At 39.2% G+C, this 20,277-nt stretch overlaps 1 protein-coding gene across 1 annotated transcript in view; it reads left to right on the top strand.

Moving 5' to 3' along the window:
* Positions 1-20,277, top strand: part of LOC127658857 (immunoglobulin superfamily member 3-like) — a 254,627-nt gene that overhangs the window by 47,560 nt on the left and 186,790 nt on the right. The gene's annotated exons all lie outside the window — the stretch shown is intronic.

Below are 20,277 nucleotides of genomic sequence, written 5' to 3'. Positions count from 1 at the left end.
ATTAACAGGTGTTCCTCAATGATTCAACTTACCCCACAACCCCCCACTCCTTTAAAAAAAGCCTTATTTCTATTGCCAATGTTATGTATGCTTTCTTTAAATTTCATTGCTGCAAGCCTACTTGTGGTAATATATTGAGCCATATTAGTTTTAACACAGTCTTCTTTCTTCTTGACTAGAAGACAACTTCATGCAAACTTACCCCAATCTCCCCTTGTAACTTTAATTAATATTCTGTCTTCTTATATTCTATATTTTTGCCTCTCATCCATGATAGTGCTTCTTTTAATTTGTGACATATTTGCAGTTCATCCTCAGTGCCTGTGATGATGTTTTGATGTTTTAAAGGGTAACTAAACACCTGCTCAGAGTCTGACTCCATCCACTAGAAATATTTGAAAATGCAGGAAAAGTGGGCAGACCCCGGCGGGGATAGAGGGAACGAACCGAAAGGGGCTGGGGGTGGATGGGGGCACCTGAGACTCGTAGTGACGGATTAATTGACAGCTGCTGTCAGACTCTATGTTATTATTATCCCTCACACGGTCGCAAGACGACATGAATCTGGCGTGGTGAGCTGGAACCTGCTTACGTCAGCTGTCACCGCTACGCCACGAGTACCGCAACAGCCAATAGGAAAATTCAACTGCAGTAGCCACCGTTCAACCTGAAGAGGGCAGCACTCAGATGTTTTTACACCATATATTGTAGAATTAAAACACTTTATACACAAATGTCAAAAAAATTACTTGAATCAATGACCAGTACTAATAAAGCCCCATGCTTACAGATCATTAACTAAAAAAAGTTGGTTTAGGGTTTAGTTACCCTTTAAATGATCATTGTGGTCATTCCTTTTTTTTTTCAAAAGTAAATATAAAATTTTTAACTTAAATGTAATATTTTTAATACACTTTGCCACCCCCCAATAGCAAGAGCTTGCTATAAAAAAAAACACAACAAAAAACAAACAAAGGATTTGAATATCAAGGATATCACAATTTGACCAGGCATCGTGAGTTTTATGTACATGCTCAAAATTCCTGAAGAGAGTGGTAATAGTATTACAGTGACTTCTACCAAACAGCCTACCAAACTAGTCCGTAGGGAGTGATTGCATGTTAGAGAAATATGAAAATAGGTGTTCCCAAGTATGTTCAATTGTATGTGATCCTCTGATTATATATTTAATCTTCTACAGGTACAAATATAACATCAGATCCTGTAGCTGTAGTGTGTTAAATCTGCCACTGCACTATGGCATCTTATACATGTTGGATTCATATTCTGATAAAAGGAAGATAATCAGGCCCTACTTAGGTGTAGACGGTGCTTGAAGACCCAATTGTGCACCGGAGGTACTTCCTTTAACTTTTTTAGGTGCACTATTCCAGATTTCATCTGAAAGTTTTCTTCCTTGCTCCTTTTCCCAGTTGTTTTTTAGCTTTTCTGTTCCATTAGTGTTTATGGACATAAATGTTTAATGTACACCGATCATTCACGACATTTGGTGCCAGATGAGCTGGTTTGAGTATTTCCTTCTGGTCTCCTGGGATTTCACACACAACAGTCTCTAGGACTTCAACATCAAGTGAGCGGCAGTTGCAGATGGAAATGTCTTGATGAGAGAGGTCAACAGAGAATGGCCAGATTAGTTTGAATTGACAAAGTCTATGGTAACTCAGATAACCACTCTGTACAATTGTGGTGAGAAGAATATAATCTCAGAATGGTATTCTCAGATGTGGGTTGGTGCTGTTTTGGTGGCACGAGGGGGACCTACACTATTTTAGGCAGGTGGTTTTAATGTTGTGTCTGATCAGTGTACGTGTGACATAAAGCCTTGAAGGTGAGCGGCAACTTCTAAGAGGGAGTCTGCTGGGATCTTTACGTTTTAGTAGGAGTTGAGCAAAATAATATTTATGCAGACCATTAAATTTGCGTGCGAATGGTTCTATTGCAGTAGTAAACAGTAAGGGACTCAATGGGCAGCTTTGGCGGGTACCTCTTGTTAGGAAGATGTTTTCAGAATAGCACTTATTTGTAACCACTGAGGCCCTAGGAGAGTTATACAAAAGATGGATCTTCTCTATAAATCTGGCATTTTTACATCAGAATTTAGCAGAGAAATTGGCCGGCATGAACTAGATTTGGTTGCCTCCTTTTTGAGTTTCAACAAAAGTGTAATTAATGCTTCAGTAAGGGATGTCAGCAAAGTACCTTGAGATAAAGAATGTTCAAACATACTGAGTAATAAGGGGGCTAATTTGACAGAAAATGTCTTATAAAATTCGATTGGAAATCCATCTGGCCCTGGGCTTTTGTCACTGTGCATTGAAGAAATTGCATTGGTAATGCATGGGTTGATCCAATTCCTCTTTTTGTTCAGATGAAATGGTTGGTACATTAATTTTATTAAAGAATTCTACAAGCAACAACTGATCTCTGGGTGACTTATTTATATAATTTAGAATAATAATAATAAAAAAGTGTTATTCATTTTGAGGGGATTTACAGACAATTCCTCAGATTCGTCCTCCATTTGAGTATAAAATCTGTGATGCAGATCTTGATTTAAGTTGATGGGCTACGAGTCAATCAGCCTTTTCCCCATGTTCATAGAAAAATCCACATGAACGAAGAATAATCTGCTCTGTTTGAGATGTTGAAATAAAATTGTATTGAGTCTGAAGAGCAATTCTTTCTTTATAAAGTTCAGGAGTAGGTGATGTGGAATATTTGTGACTGATATATGATATTGCATAAATAAGCTGTTGTTTTTTCCTTTTCTCTCTATTTTCTCTCTATTCACAAAGGAATATGATATGATGTCTCCCCCTGATAACAACTTTAAAAGTCTCCCATAAAATGTAAGGAGAAACCAAGTTTGTTTAATTAGAGTTCAGAAAGTTATAAATTGAGATTGGTATGAATTTGTAAAATGCTTTGTCTGACAACAGACTAGAATTAAACCGCCACAAAGGACAACCAGTGTATTTCAAAGAAAATGAGAGATCAAGTAGTAAGGGAGCATGGTCAGATTCAACAATGGCTGAATATTCCACCCCTTTTTATGAAGTCATAAGGTTTTTAACAATGTAAAAGTAATACATTCTGGTATAACAATGATGCACATGTGAGAAAAAGGAAAATGCCTTACTATGTGGACTGAGGAAACGCCAAGGATCTACACACACAGTTTGGCTCAGAAATTATGATAAATAGGTTGCCATTTTAAAGAGCATGTGGTTTGGGATTAAAGCGGTCTAAGACTGGATCCATAACACAATTGAGGTCCCCGCCCAGAATCAAATAGTGTGAATTTAAATTGGGCAGCGCAGTTGGGCCAATCAACATTCACCAGCACAACATGAGTGTGAAAAAGATGCCACAAACAATAATATAACGACCTTGGGGGTCAGCATTAATGTTAGAAACTGAAAATTGTATTGTTTTGTGTACTAGTATGGATGTTCGCCTTGCTTTTGCATTAAACATGGAATGAAAAATGTGACCTATCCATGATTTCTTCAGTCGCTGGTGATCCGAATGAAGCAAGTGTGTTTCCTGAGGGAAAGCTATGTTGGGCCTCATGTATTCAGATATAAGACAAAGGCAGGCCTACACGGTCATATAGCCTGACTGATGCCTACACACACAGTCATAAAACCTTACTGATAACAACCACGACTAAATCAAACAAAGGGTGTCCAAAACAGACTACAAATCCCATGAAGCCTTGCTCACTTTACACCTATGTGTGAAATTCCAAAGGACCAAACTCTCAACTCCTGTTGGATGAGGCGCACGACAGAACTCCCCTCAAATATGACGTCATCTGGAGTAGAAATACCTCTGAGATCCTTCTGGCTGTCGCTTCCAGCAACATTGTGTGCCGTGCGTAGATGCATCGATTGCTAATCTCAGGTGTAGCCTCATTGCGTAAGGAAGTAACGTACGACTTGAAACTGGCCATAAAATCTCCATCTCGCTGGATGATTTGAGATTACTCTGTGTTCCTCCGAACACTCTAATGGATCCGAAGGAGACCGCCGAGCAGTCCGCATCTTCATCCGTTTGCCTGCATAAGTGAATAAAGAAGATTTCTCTTCCCTCTTCAACATCGCTGATTTCTCCACCAGCCTGCTGAGAACCGTACCGCCTGCAGACAGAGCGAGGAAACGGCCTCCCATCATCACCCGAGCCTCGAGAATCCGAGTTGGAGTCAAGCGACGGATGAACACACATTCTAACCACATCCTCACATAATCCAAGTAAAAGGTTTACATCTGGGCAGAGATAGATTATTATAGTGTATTATTCTTTTGTTTTGAGGTTATTTCTTGCACAGTTTATGGACAGCCGAGTCCGCTCATTGCTGCTAATGATACTCAAGTTATTATTGTAATGTTCTGTTATCACTAATGAGATTTACTGTGTTGTAGTTAGACTGTTGTGTATTTCTGCCATTGCTGGTGAGACCGGCACACTGAGTTTATCCATTAATGAACCATAGACCGCGGGACGGTTTACGAGCCATTCACCTCGTCTTTGAGTGATAAACTAACAGCTGCTTTCTATCCCATGATGGCAAAACCAGCTTCGGTGCCGCCACTTTATTCTCTCTCTCTCTCTCTCTCTCTCTCATTCCAAACACACACACATGCGACCCCTCACAAACATACCCGCACACACATTTGGCTAGTAGATAACTTGGTGATAAAGCTCAGCTTTGTCCCTAAGTTATCGTACAAGCCGAAACATGCGGTAAACGTGTAGACGCCATTAACCGGCTTCTCTCCACCCTCATTCGTGGCCATATTCTCTTGCCGGAAACCTTACTTGACATACTCTCCAAGAGAGTCATGTCTGCAATTTTGTGCCCGTCACTCCTTGCAAACACTCACGCACACACACGCATGTGCACACACACACACACACACACACACCTTCCTCTCATGTGTTATAGGTTTATTTTTTTACCATATCTAATTATGTCACTGTTTAATTTGTAGTTGTTAGTCGGAAGTTTATTGACTGCATTGTATTGAATATTAATTGATATTACTGCATCAATAAACTTTTTAGATTTCAAAAAGAAGTGTTTTGGTTTGTTTTGCATACACCTGTGTCAAAGGCTTGCAGGGGATGTCAGTGCTCGGATTCAAGACTTCATTGTTTCCCTTTTGAATGTTGATGTTCTCTGGACATCGACCTTCCTAAGAGAACAATCCTATATTGAGACTGTTATACTGTCTGGTTATTAGTCCCTGATTCCTGATTAATATTCTATTGATTTTGATAATTGATAATTATCTTTGATGATTGTTGAATTTGAAGATTTAAAATCTAACATTGATTCTAATCAATGTTCTATTGATTTTAATAATTAACAATTATCTTGAATTATTAATTATTGCTAATAACCAAACCCGCTCCTGAACGTAGCGCACAACAGCTATATGCAATATGTTTAAGGTGAGAGAACATTTTTGTCCATTTAAGCCCTTTACATTCCAGGATGTGAATCTGATGGTTGATATCCACACTCAATATCCTGATGCATCAGTCATCAGTTACTTATTGTAACAAAGAACGGTGTAATGCTTATGACTCATCTCAACAGATAACATAATAAATTCCACAATATCCTTGAAACCCATCAAGAAAAAAGGCAGTTACCCATCCCAAGTTACTTAGAACCCCTATTCCTATGTTTGCCTCCCCAACTGAGGCAAGCTGCTTGACTCCAATACTATAACACTACCAGTAAATTATCATTACCTTATTATCTCCTCTTTAGAGCTCCCAAAAATATGAAAGTTATACATTTCAATCCCCACAAAAGAAAAAACTCTATAACTCTAATTTTAGAGTTATATATTACAATAATCAGTGCACCGACATACAAAATTGTTCCCATATTAATGCAAGTATAACATAAGAATCTATGTTCTTAACTATTACCAGCCCAGTCTTGATCTCTAATTGTCATTAGCCAAAATATACACAAGGTCCATAACTGGAACGTCATCAGGTACATGCATACTCTTATTTTAATCCTCAGTCCATTCCATTCCAGTAGGCTATGTTAAGTTACTCTTTTGCAGTGCCGTTCGTGGTGATCCACTGAAGGCTTCAGCATCAAATGCTGTCTCAAATGTGAAGTTCTCCCCCTCATATGTAATTTGCAATTGGGCAGGATACACCAGTTTGAAGCAGATTCCTTTCTGGTACAGTGCTGATTTGAAGGCCACACTATTTTGCGCTCAAGTCGGAGTAAAGCCTCAGAGTCTTCCCTCGATATTGCAGCTTGCGCTGTCTGGCCCATCCCAAAGCATGCTACTTATCCTGATAACGATGAAAACAGACAATAATGGGCCTCAGAGGCTGTCCTTCCTTAGGTTTTGGTACTAATGTGCGATGTGCTCTTTGAAGTTAAGGTGTTTTTCAAACACCTGTTCCCCCATGACTTCTTTGAGCAAGTCAGAAGCAAATTTGACCATCTCTGTTCCCATTTCGCTATCATCCAGAACGTTCACACTCCGAACATTTTCTCTGTGGAAGCGATTCTCCAAATAATCTAGACAGTCCAAAAGTATTGCATTCGTCGCTCTTAATTCCGAAACCACCTCAGTTTTGGCAAGAGCTGCAAAGTTCTCAACCGCCATTGTTTCCACAGAAGTAAGGTGCTTCCCAAATGTATACACAGTTTGTTAACAAGTCTCTATCGACAACTGAATAGAAGTGAGGAAGGACCTGATTAATGCACTCATTTCTTCTTTAAAATATCTGTGTTGTCTTTCAAGCTCAGAGATATCCTCGTTTGTGCCAGAGGCCACCACCATTTGTGCCACTTTACTACTTAGTGTAGCCTTCTTTGTGTCTCGATCGGTTTTATGTTTTGGATTGGGCATTTTACCTCAGTTGCAGAAAGATGATTAACTTTAGAAACTATCGATCCAGTTATTATTAGCAGTTTGTGGGGATTCAAATGATTCATGCTAGAATTGTTTAGAGAATCACGGCCACCTGCTCCCTACATCGTCTAAACCGAAAGCCTCATGGTAATCCCTTTTAACAGTGATCAGACAGCGAGACGCCATGTTTTCTGTTACAGTGACTCTTGTTATCCATCCAGCGAAAGAGACCATCAGACTCTCTAACTTGCCTTGGCAGACGGCACTCCAAAAATTTATCAGATTGTGAAAGTCATCCCAAAATGCACTTGGATGAGTTTAAATGAGGCAGAGCTTTAAAACATCTCCCATCCCTTTAAGGCCTTCTTTTCAAGGTTGCTCTTAATGCATTTAATTCATTTAAATAATATTAACATGGTTGTTTGAGTTTTTGAGTTTATGGAAATATTTTGTCCAATCTTAAAAGCCTTGAGCAGTGATGTTTTTTAAAAGATGTCACACTCGGAATGCAAATCCCATTAAAATGCTTTTTGGCAAAAACAGAAGGGGAAAGAAAACAGGGAAAAAATTCAAGATATCAAATGGTTTCATGAGCTCAAGCAGAAATGTATCCCAAGACTGAGGACCTGACAAAATACCACAATGAAAATGCTGGAGGGGTGGGGAATAAAGATGGAGTGGCTTTGCATATATTGTAAATATAGTTCCACAAACCCAGAAATGAATGTCCTCCATTTCATATACATTTTTCGACTGGCTGGGCGCAGCTCGGTGTATGAGGCCATTCATTTTTCATCTAAATAGCCTTTCCGGGCATGCACATTCCCGCTCAGAGTCTCAAGTCTATTGACTGCCACTGTGATGGAAGTGAATGAGAAACTGAAAGCAAAAAGACAGCATGCATTAAGTAAAAAAATGCTACTATGGTGATTTATTGATGAAGAGAATTGTGCCTAAAGATACACCGTTTGTCCAAATGACTCACTTGCACTTTATTTTTTGCAGGCCTTCAATTTTGCCATGATCCAGTGACCATATCCACCGCTTGCACAAATTACATCCAGAGGCAGGCGGTGTTCTTTGCTACTCCAGGGTCTTGCAATCTCCTAATGCACAGGCATAGTCATTTAACCCCCTTTGGTTCATTATACAGCTCTGTGCATGTCCATCTATTTCCTGCTGGCCTGTTTTGTTCTCTACCCAAGAAATAATGCAGTCCATTTCTAATTGAAAAATGTAATGTGTCGCGTGATTGGCATTTTACATGCAACCCTGTTATAGTGTAATTTCCCCCTATACAACATTCCCTAAAACAGTGACACCCAGTAAAAAGCCATTTTTCTAAATTGCCAATCATTGGCTTACAGTTCATAGCAATCCATTTTACAACTGAATTTGTCAATCAGTCCGTGATTTGTTATAAGGGCTTGTCTAAACCTGCATCAGACGCTTTTGGTTGCTTTTAATTTTACTTTGGTTGCCTCGTGCCATAAACACAGCGTTTTTAGTTTTTAGTAACGTAATGATGTTGGCGGTGTGAATGGGGCTTTAGTCTCACAACAACCTACTACAACAGAGCAACTGGACCAGCATTCTCCTCCCCAAAGAGAACAGATATGAAGAGGATTGCTGTGGTCATGTCTCTACTGATGAAAAGCTTTTATATTGGTCTAATCACAAACCCAGACCTTGCTGTGTCTTACTTATGTCATCTCTCTCTCTCTCTCTCTTTGCAATTGAGCAGTATAAAGTCCCATTTTTAAATACAGTATTAATTTTCTAAGGTCATACACATTCATAGTCACACACAGCAATACAGCTGTGCCTCCAGCTGCTCACACACGCACACACAGGAAGCAGTGTTTCACCCCTCGTCTGTGTGTACTAAAAGACCTGTGTTGTTTTACGCAGCACAGCTGAGGTACTGACTGGAGTCCCTGTCCTGGTCTGGAAGAGTCTTGCGCATATCCTCTCTCTCTCTCACACATACGCACATAAAATCTAGTCTCATTAATTTTTATGTTTTAATCAATAAAAACTCTATTGTCAATGTATTTGCAAAAATAATTATTTGACATGGGTTTCACCAACAATCCCTGCCACGTCCAAGACGAGCGCTGGGATCTTGTGTTGATTGCTTGGTATCTATATCTTCTGTGTTGTGCTGGGTAGCCATGCCCACCTTGAATTCTCATTGTTCCACAATCCAGCTTCTTTCTCCTCTAATTCACTAACATTTTCCGCCAATCCCATTTTTACTCTGTGTATGAGTAAGTGCATGCACTCCAGCCTGTGTCAAATGAGCAGAAGTGATTTTAGTAATTGCTCCATTGGGTTTGGAGTTTGTGAGGTGTGCTGATAGTGGTAATGGACCTGAGCCAAATTGTTTTGTGTGACTGTTGCTGTTAAAACTCCAGAGTTGTGTCTTTGAGGGGCAACTAGATACTTGGGCTGAGTTGCTATGCATCATGACTTGTGTCTTTATACACATAGGCTCCATTAAAGTTGGTTAAATGTGTGAGAGGCAATTAAAGGGAGACAAACAGCAGATATGGGAGTGTCCCTCATGCACCAGTATTTATCAAAGCCTACACTCTTGACTTTTATGCTGACCAGAGGCTACAACTACCGGATTCTCCATCTCACTGTACTTTGCATTGTGTCCCTCACTCATTCCTTTTTTCTACCTTTCATTCATGCCATCTTGTTGTTCTTGTATGCATACATTAGATCCAATCTGTTTCTGTCACATTTAGGTGTCTTATTCTTTGTCTTTTATTCACCCATCTTGCTTTTCCTCTGTAATTGTTGTCATATGATTGAAGTGGCTGATGTTTTTGTGTCCTCTCCAGTTGTTGCTTTGGAACTTTTCTCACAGCCATTTGTTGGGTAATAATAGGATTGTATTGGCTCTGTATGGTTAGTAAACTGGCCAATGAGCTGGGATTCCATGTAGTAAAATTGATAAGGAGTTAGAGCGTAATTTCCATTCTAACAGGTTTTTGAGACTAGTTGATTATGAATGCAACCCCCCCAAATAAAAAAAAATACATAAAAAAATAGTTAATAATGATCTGACAAGTCCACATTTCATATAGTTTTTGGAAAAGACAGACATAATTTTCAGTAGGTCCCAACTTTTTCAAAATTGGGGTTGTACCATATACAGTGTTTACAATTACTGTTTAATAATGTTGACATGTCTAACTCATATCTCACATAGGCCACAAACAAAGCCAAGACTGCCAGTGTTGGCCCTTCAAAAAAAATTATGGGCATGATTCCACTTTAAACAGAGTTTGAAGCAGTTAGGTTTTTTTTTTTTTTCAGAAATTGCTGCTGTCAAATTTAGAACATAACTCAGACCCACGTGTCAGAAGCTAGGTTGTATTCTTGAAACACCTTTGGGTACCTACATACTAAATAAAGCTTTGATGGAGTGTTTGATGGATACAAATGCATAAGATGCATTTTGAGGATGCATATTGGTCATGTTGAAGTCGTGAAATGGGGATTATGGGCAAAAATCTATATGCACCTATTGTTTTTTACTTACCCTGATAAAGATAAAGTCGTTTAAAACTTTTAAATGAATACACATGTTGTCGGCTCATTAAGCAAAATCAGTGTAAGTACGTGCATGTTTACGTGCTTATGTTCTCCATTTTTGGATTTAGTGATGGAGCGGCACTTTGTCAACCCTTGCGTTTTTTCTCTTTGTCTTTGCGGCACACCATACCCTTTGAAATCAATGGGTTTGCAGTGTTCTCTAATGCCGCATGGTATATTGTGTAGGTGCCTTTACTCCCTTGTGTTTGGCACCCAGTGTAATTAAAAATTATTGTGGTGGGTTATTATTATAATGTACTGTAAACTGGTAATATTATTATGTTTTGTATTTGAGACATTTAAGACTCACTCATCCCAACCTCTTAACCACAGGGAGAGAGAGCATATATCGTTAGAAATGCAGGGTATTTTATATGTGATCCATCTTCAATGCTGCAGAGCTGATGTCAAGCCAGAGCTGGTTATTCTGGGGAAGTCTTCTGTGACCCACATGAAAACTCTGCTTTAATCAGCTGCACTAAAAATGATGAATGAGCCTGACATGGATGTTCCAGTTAAACATCTCCAAAATGTATTTGGATTTAGTATGCCATATGAAATCTTCATCCTCCTGGAATCACACTGATGGTTCATGGTCTAGCTGGCTGTCACTTTCATCCCTCGAATGACAGGGCTTAAACGCTGGGCTGTCATACCAGGCCTACTGCTGTTGCAAAATGGACTCTGGCACTCTCTCAAGGATCTTAAACCCTTTTTGATCATATTTCTTAACCACATGAAGGCTATTTGGCTTTTAGATGAGACTGCATCATTTACTATTGGACATAAATGATTCTGTGTAGTCTTTCCCAATCCGGCAATAAGCTAAATCACTCTTAGAGATGTGTGAGCAAATTAAAGCACTATGTACATGGCTGAACTGTCAGACAGTGCAGGGGTCACATCTTCAAAAAGGCATCTTCAAGAGTGTGCATGGTTTGAATGAATGCACACAAAGTGAGAGGGAAACATATAACCCCAATTATGAAAAATTTGGGACAGTATAGAAAATGCTAATAAAAACTAAAATTAGTGATTTGTAAATTATTTTCACTCAGTGCTATATTGAAAGCACTACAACACATTATTTAATTAACTTGTGAATTAAATGATTAAAAAAATAAAAATGAACACTCATTTCAAAATGTGGGGATGGTCGAGTTTACCACTGTGTAACATCACTTTTATTAAGCATTTAGGCACTGAAAACACAAGCTTGTTAAGTTTAGCATGTCGAATTTACCCCCATACATCGAATATGCAGGTCTTCAGCTGTGAAATTGTATGGGGCCCGCCTTGCCATATTTTGCGCATCATAATGCGCCACACATTCTCAATTGGAGACTGGTCAGGACTGTAGGCAACCCTATCTAGCTCCCACTACTACTCTACTCTCTGCATATGTGGTTTGGTGTCGTCTTGCTGGAAAATCACTTCTGAATGTGCATGATCTCTGATCCCTCAGACACCACTGTCTTCAAAACCACCATGCGTCTGTAATGAATATCATAACATGAGCTCAGGAATACTTCAGTAAACCTTTGCCAGTTAACACCATTACCCGCTGCATCCACAGATGCAATTTAAAGCTCTACTATGCCATACATCAACACTGTACAGAAGTGACTTCTTCAGGTTCTGGGATGAAAAATAGAACAGTGAAATCGTTATTTGATGTCAGACGAGTCCACTTTACAATTAGTTTTGTGGCAAAAAATAATTCTGGTGTATTTACCTTGCCAAAGAGGAAAAGCAGTATCCAAGCTGTTATCAGAATTAGGTCGAAAAACAAGTGTCTTTCATGGTATGGGGGTTTGTCAGTGTCCATGGTCCATGGTCCAGTGGAAACCAGGAAGTAATTGGGTTCACATAATCAATAGTGAGCACAATTTGTAGGTTGCATTATATAATTTACAACTAAAAACAACTTGTTTTATTTCTAGATTTAGTGCCATCTGACATTTTACCTGGATAATAGACCTCACTATTGAGCTATTGTTAAATTGTCTGCCAACTTGACTCTCCATTCACAACACCTTTTACAGTATATTTTTCTCATTTCAGTCTGAGGTAAACATGGTACTCAATGAGAGCTATTTAAATGTGCTGGAGTGAGAGAGAAAGATAAGAGAGGAAATGACAGACGTCATTGATGACGTAGTGAAACAGAGTCAAATGACGTAGTGAAACAGAGTCAAGGTTATCCCACCTGTCAATTACTGTTCTGTTGAGCTGTTTGTCTGCATATCACTAGGATGTTGTTCTTTCATTGGTTGGTTGCACAGTTTTCGAAGCTTCTGTGTGTGGGCGAGTAGTAGAGGAAATCATAAGCGTATGTGGGAGTGAGGGGGATGTAAGAGAGATGGAAACAGAGACAGAGATAAAGGCTACTTTCAGTCCACTACAGGATGGCAAACAAACTGTCTCAGAGATGCAGATGCGTGTGCATATTTAGAAGTAATTTAATCACTAACGTCTCATGTGAGCAATAGGGAGAGTTCACCCACACATACTCACTCATTGTCAAAGGCCCATACAAGATGGGACACTGTAGCAGATGGGCTGCATCTTTTTCATGTTATAGATTGGACAATGACATGGCTTTCTCACTGTTCCCTCCACTCCAACTGTTCACACTTGTCTTCTTTTATAATGCATTTTTTGTCAAACTCTTACAGGCTAGCATGCAGTTAGAATATCAGTAACATTTTTCACTCTTTACAGCACGCTGATATTCTCACAGAGGAGCTGTCACTGTCTCGGAGATGCAGATGGTGTACAGCTCTTGAAAGCAGAGTTTTTTTGTTATTAACAATTTTATTGATTCATAAAAAAAACAAACAAAAAAAAAATACATAGAATATTTGGAATCAAATTATATAAATGTACAACCCTTCCCCCCGAACATGAATCCCCCATCCCCCCACCTAACACAGACACCCTGCCAATTGACAATGACACACAAACAGAAAATAAAAGAGTAGAAAATATTTAGAAATATAAAAAACTAAAAAACATAAAAAGTATATATTCAAATACAAAAAGGTTACAACACACATATTTAAAACAAGTCTTCCTCCACTGTCCCTCACAGAGTGCCTTCTAAAAAGGCTAAATAGCTGCCCCATTTCTTGTTGAACAGATCTATGTTGCCTAGCCTTCTATGTGACAAATCTTCAAATGTCGCTACCCTGCCCATCTCCGCGTACCACTCACGAAACGAGGGCACTCCAGCAGACTTCCATCCCCTAAGGTTGACCTGTCTCATCATAACCCCGGTCAGGACCCAATTCTTCATATATTATCCCCTACATCAATGGCCGCCCTATTGCCTAGAATACTCTGCATCTGGGGCAAAATGAGATTTGTGCCCCAAATACGTGACACGTAAAAGTCTGAACCGTCAATCACAATTCTTGGATCTTAACACAGCACCAAAAAACATGGGTTGTGTCCTCATCTTCTGATTGGCATCACCAGTGGGTGGGTGTGTCTTTAAGACCCAGCCTATACAGTCTAGAAAGGGTCCAATAGAAACGATATAAAATCTTAAATTGCATAAGGCACACCTTTGCATCTCTAGATGTAGACGATCTTCTTTCTTCACACTCCCTCCTCCAATGCAAAGTTTAAATCTTTCTCCCATAATCTCTTGAGAGATGTTGAAGTGCCATCCCCCAGACTCCGAATTAGCAGGGAGTAATACATTGATGCCAAGTGGCCTTTTCCAAAAGCAGTTTCCACCACTTCCACAGTATCTGCTGCTTTAGGGGGGTGTATGCTACTCCCAAAAATAGTACAAAGCAAGTGGCGCAGCTGTAAAAAGCTAAAGAATCGAGATCTGTGGATCCCAAAATGTTGAACCATATTTTCAAAGGATCTCATCACTCAGCAGAAGGGGACTTATTAGACTTATTAAAACATTTATCATTTTGGGCCTACATAATCAGCCATATGCTCGAGACAACATTTAAATAAATGTCAGAATGAAGCACTCTGGAAACTTTTGTCCATCCCGAGTGCAAATGCAAAATATCAGGGTGTAACTTAACTTATCCAGTCAGTTTAATAGTAAGGCTTTGCAATGGCGAAATAGGCTGAAAGTTCTGTTCAATACAAAACCAGGGAGTGCCCCTCTCAGGTGGAAGTGACCAATGAGCCAAATGTCTGAGACCGAATGCATAATAAAAAAATTAAAATCTTGGATAGGCCTAGCCCACCTTTGTCAGTCCGTCTATGTAACTTATTGAAATGTAATCTGGGACGTTTACCATTCCAAATGAGGGACTTTGCTATGCTATCAAATTGCTTGAAATAAGAGAGGGGACATCTACAGGGAGTGATTGTAGCAGGTAGTTTCATTTTGGAATACAATTAATTTTAATAACAATAACCTTCCCAGTCATGGATCTATGATTAGCCCACCTGCCCACATCACTCGAAAGCCTTTTTATTAAGGGGTCAAAATTAACTCTAACTAATTCACACACATTTCCTGGGAATAAAATGCCCAAATACTTAATGCCCTGTTTGGGCTATTGGAAGGCGTCAGTCTGAAAAGCCATTACTGGGCAGTACACTTTCAGAGCCAAATCTTCAGATTTAAACCAATTCACTCTTATCCTGAGACCTTAGAAAAGGAATGAATTATTCTGTGGAGGCAAGGCATAGATCTATTTGGATCAGAGATGAATAATAAAATATCATCAGCAAAATCTAATGTGCCATACCTCCCGCCACCACCCCTGGAAAATCATCTTCCTATCTTATCGCAGCTGCTAATGGTTCCAGGGCAAGACAGAAGAATAATGGATAGTAATGGAAAAAAATGTATAGTCCCTACCAGATGGGTTAAAAAGTCCCCAAATATCTGTAAGATCCAGATTTTTACACATCCTGTGAAGCATCAATGTTCCTCTAGGGGACTTACACACTTTTGCTTCACTATGATCAAGAATGAGTACATCAAAAGATTAAAGTTTCCTCCCCAATATTATATCATGAGGGGTGCCAGCAGATTGCAACATCCCTTCAAGCCCTGATCATCAACGTTAGGTGTGGAAATACTTGACAAAATCAGCCTTTGCCACTGAATTTCTGCTGAAACAATAATGACTCTTCCTAATTTATCTTTAATCTGTTTGAGACATTTGAATTGTAGATGCTTACTTATCAATGTAATGACTCCCCTGATCTTACTTTTGCCAGCACTTAAGAAAACATGTCCACCCCATATCTTCCCAAATTTTTCAGCTTCCTGTGGGGAAAGATGCATTTCTTGAAGAAACACTATATCAGATTTCTTCTTTTTATTATGGTGCCTCATCCCATTCACATTCCACGTGAAGAAAGACAATCCGCTCATATTAACATTTTACATTTTGACATATTAGGAAAAAATAGATTGTGTCAAAAATGAAATTATAACGACAACATTCCAACATTAGTGCAACAATCAAACCCTGAACATCCCCAGAACAAAAAAAAAAACAGAAAAAAGAAAAACGTGTGCATTAACCCTGCGCATGACAGCACCAAACGATGTCCATCCCTCTAAACTCAAACAGTCCATGTACACCTACGAGAGCCCCCACGACAACTTTCCATCAGATTGCTCAAGTCTGGTGCTACTATACAAATTTTGTGAGACAGAATAACACCACAGAAAAGTTTTCAAACAGTTTCGGGCATTGAAATGAATGCTCAGTGAGTTGGCTCATTCGGCTGAGTACATGAGTGCCACAACTGACCTAATCACTCCAATGACCTACAAGAAATATTCCACAAAACAAACACCAGCAAATAGGAGGCATAAGCCCAAAAACATGCAGATTCATTCACAAACTGTGCCGAAGGAGAGTTATTCCACAAAACAAACTCCAGCTGCTAGGCGGAACCAGCACAAAAAAAAAAAAACAGGCGTTCTGGTTCCTCGGACAATCATGTGAATGTTCAGTGAGTCAGGCCCACTCGGCTGCAACGTGAGCATCAAAATATGACTTACTCACTCCATTGACTTTATGAAGGACATCGCTTGCTGTGGGTATGTAAATACGTTGCGGCCATCCTTAGTATCTATTCTCAATTTGGCCGGGAACATCACTGCAAAAGCAACCTTCCGTTGATGTAAGAGTTTCTTTCATTCCTTGAATCGATTACGTTTCTTTCTTGTCGAATTCACTAAGTCTGGGAACAAGCAAATGCAGTGGTTCTTCCAAGAAAGCCTCAGTGCCTCGCTTAACACAAGATCTTTATCGGATGATCTCAGAAATTTGGCCAGAATTGATCGGAACCTGCCTCCCTCCACGGATCTCCGAGCCAGAACTCCGTGAGCTCGCTCGATTTCCAGCTTATGGTCTGTTAAGTCGAGCAGACTCGGGAAGAACCCGTCTAGGAATTTCACCATATCACTGCCTTCTTCATCCTCAGAAATTCTAACAATTGTGATGTTGTTTCGCCAGTTACAATTCTTCAAGTCCTGCATCTTTTCCCAGATGCGCTCCAAGTCTGCCTTGGTCACAAGTGGGTTAGAAGCTAATTCCCTCTCCGAATACTTCAGATAATCGATCTGTTTATCAACATCCGCCACTCTTGTAACCATTTCAGTGTTCAATTGGCATATTACAGTAAGATCCTCGTCAGCATTGCCGACCGAATTACCTTCACTTCACCATCCAAATTGACTCTCTGGCTTTCGGCCTGCTGCTCAGGGGCTTCAGCTTGAGTAAGTGTCTTTTAATATCTCCAGAGTCTGAGGATTTAGAATTTTTTGATGAATCTTTCATGAATTCTATTGTCTTCCTAGAACAGTTAAGAATCAGGGTGTATCGAATCTCACCAGTTTATGAGTATTAAAACTAGCAAAGTGTTCAGAGCTCGGTGTTCACACGTCCGAACCTCGCATGGTGCCACACGACTCCATCCCAAAGTTACATTCTTCAATGCGTGAAATTAGTTGAAGATAGATGAAAAATTGTGTATGTGTGTAAATTCCATAATTAAACTGACATTTTAATTAAAGTTAAACTAGTGCTACTTGTAATTTCAATACTGTTGTGTGTAGAGATGTACAGGTGAAACTCGAAAAATTAGAATATCGTGCAAAAGTTCATTAATTTCAGTAATTCAACTTAAGTAAGATATTTCAAGCCTTTATTTCATATAATTTTGATGATTATGGCTTACAGCTTATGAAAACCCCAAATTCAGAATCTGAGAAAATTAGAATATTGTGAAAAGGTTCAGTATTGTAGTCTCAAAGTGTCACACTCTAATCAGCTAAACACCTGCAAAGGGTTCCTGAGCCTTTAAATGGTCTCTCAGTCTGGTTCAGTTGAATTCACAATCATGGGGAAGACTGCTGACCTGACAGTTGTGCAGAAAACCGTCATTGACACCCTCCACAAGGAGGGAAAGCCTCAAAAGGTAATTGCAAAAGAAGTTGGATGTTCTCAAAGTGCTGTATCAAAACACATTAATAGAAAGTTAAGTGGAAGGGAAAAGTGTGGAAGAAAAAGGTGCACAAGCAGCAGGGATGACCGTAGCCTGGAGAGGATTGTCAGGAAAAGGCCATTCAAATGTGTGGGGGAGCTTCACAAGGAGTGGACTGAGGCTGGAGTTACTGCATCAAGAGCCACCACACACAGACGGGTCCTGGACATGGGCTTCAAATGTCAACAGTCTTACCTGGGCTAAAGAAAAAAAGAACTGGTCTGTTGCTCAGTGGTCCAAAGTCCTCTTTTCTGATGAGAGCAAATTTTGCATCTCATTTGGAAACCAAGGTCCCAGAGTCTGGAGGAAGAATAGAGAGGCACACAATCCAAGATGCTTGAAGTCCAGTGTGAAGTTTCCACAGTCTGTGTTGGTTTGGGGAGCCATGTCATCGGCTGGTGTTGGTCCACTGTGCTTTATTATGTCCAGAGTCAACGCAGCCGTCTACCGGGACATTTTAGAGCACTTCATGCTTCCTTCAGCAGACAAGCTTTATGGAGATGCTGACTTCATTTTCCAGCAGGACTTGGCACCTGCCCACACTGCCAAAAGTACCAAAACCTGGTTCAATGACCATGGTATTACTGTGCTTGATTGGCCAGCAAACTCGCCTGACCTGAACCCCATAGAGAATCTATGGGGCATTGCTAAGAGAAAGATGAGAGTCATGAGACCAAACAATGCAGAAGAGCTGAAGGCCGCTATTGAAGCATCTTGGTCTTCCATAACAGCTCAGCAGTGCCACAGGCTGATAGCATCCATGCCACGCTGCATTGAGGCAGTAATTAATGCAAAAGGGGCCCAAACCAAGTACTGAGTACATATGCATGATTATACTTTTCAGAGGGCCGACATTTCTGTATTTAAAATCCTTTTTTTATTGATTTCATGTAATATTCTAATTTTCTGAGATTCTGAATTTGGGGTTTTCATAAGCTGTAAGCCATAATCATAAAAATTATATCAAATAAAGGCTTGAAATATCTTACTTTGCTTGTAATGAGTCTATATTATATATTAGTTTCACCTTTTAAGTTGAATTACTGAAATTAATGAACTTTTGCACGATATTCTAATTTTTCGAGTTTCACCTGTATACTAGGTAAAGGGTGGGTCCTTTAAAGAAGCTGAAATGTAAGATACAGTAGTTTTGATTGGTTAGTTCATAAGTCTGTACTAAAGAGGCAAATTGCAGTAACCATGCAAACACTGAAACAGAGAATATTGGCTTCAACATTACAGAGCCAAATCTGTAAATCACGGAATCAGTAGGACAGATTATGGCCTAAGAGACGCAATTTCAGTCATAACTCAATTTATGACTAAATTATTTGTTACTGCATTTTGTCTTTACATGACTGAATTTTCACTACATAATGCCCATATCGTGTTACTTCATAGTTTAACTGACTGAACTATTATTCTAAAATGTAGAAAATAGTAATAGAATGATTGAATATGTGTATCCAAACTATCCAGAGAGAGAATCTGGCAGTCTGTTATTTGTTTAGATTTTTGCATGTATCAGATAACTTAATGAGGTCAATTCTCAATGAGGAACATTGAGATTGAGTTTGTAAGTTGAATGTGTCACTAACTCTGTGCAGAAGTGTTTTCATATCATCATATCTAAACAGGTTTGGGCTGTCCAAGCAAAAATCCCTGGTCTGATAAGGCATATCCCTTGCTTACCAGGTTTCTGTCTGTGTTTACATTTGCTCATTATGAGCTACTTGCAATTTTACCTTAATTTGTGTGTGTTGATTGTAGCGGGGATACACTTTTATTTATTTTTTTTTTAATCTTGAAGAGGCTGAACAGCATTGTTCTATTGAATGAATGTGTTTAGCTTGTAATGGGTCTCTTTTCTTACAGCCACTTGACCTCTTGAAGTGGCAATAGTTACACACTGCAAATTCATACACCATAAATACAAGCACAAGTTTTTTCATCAAACATGAGTGTAAATGAGTCTATTATGAGCCTCGTATGAGTTAATGCTACAGGGAAAAGTCTAAATAAGGTTCCCAACTTATTGACCACTAATGTGCTATTGGTGATTGAATTGAATATTCTTAGTATTTTTCTCGCAATATAAAATTTATACTGTAAAAATTGCAAACGCATTTTTTTTTTTTTTTATTTGGCCAGTTTGATTCACAAATTTACCAACTGCATAAATTGATTCAAACTTTTTTGCTTCAATTAATTCATTCAAAACTCATACATTTATGAATTCAACAATTCATTTGTGTCA

Source organism: Xyrauchen texanus, chromosome 18, assembly GCF_025860055.1.
Source record: "Xyrauchen texanus isolate HMW12.3.18 chromosome 18, RBS_HiC_50CHRs, whole genome shotgun sequence".
Taxonomy (NCBI): domain Eukaryota; kingdom Metazoa; phylum Chordata; class Actinopteri; order Cypriniformes; family Catostomidae; genus Xyrauchen; species Xyrauchen texanus.
The sequence above is the reverse complement of the archived record's forward strand: the minus strand, read 5'-3'. Positions and strand labels throughout refer to the sequence as shown.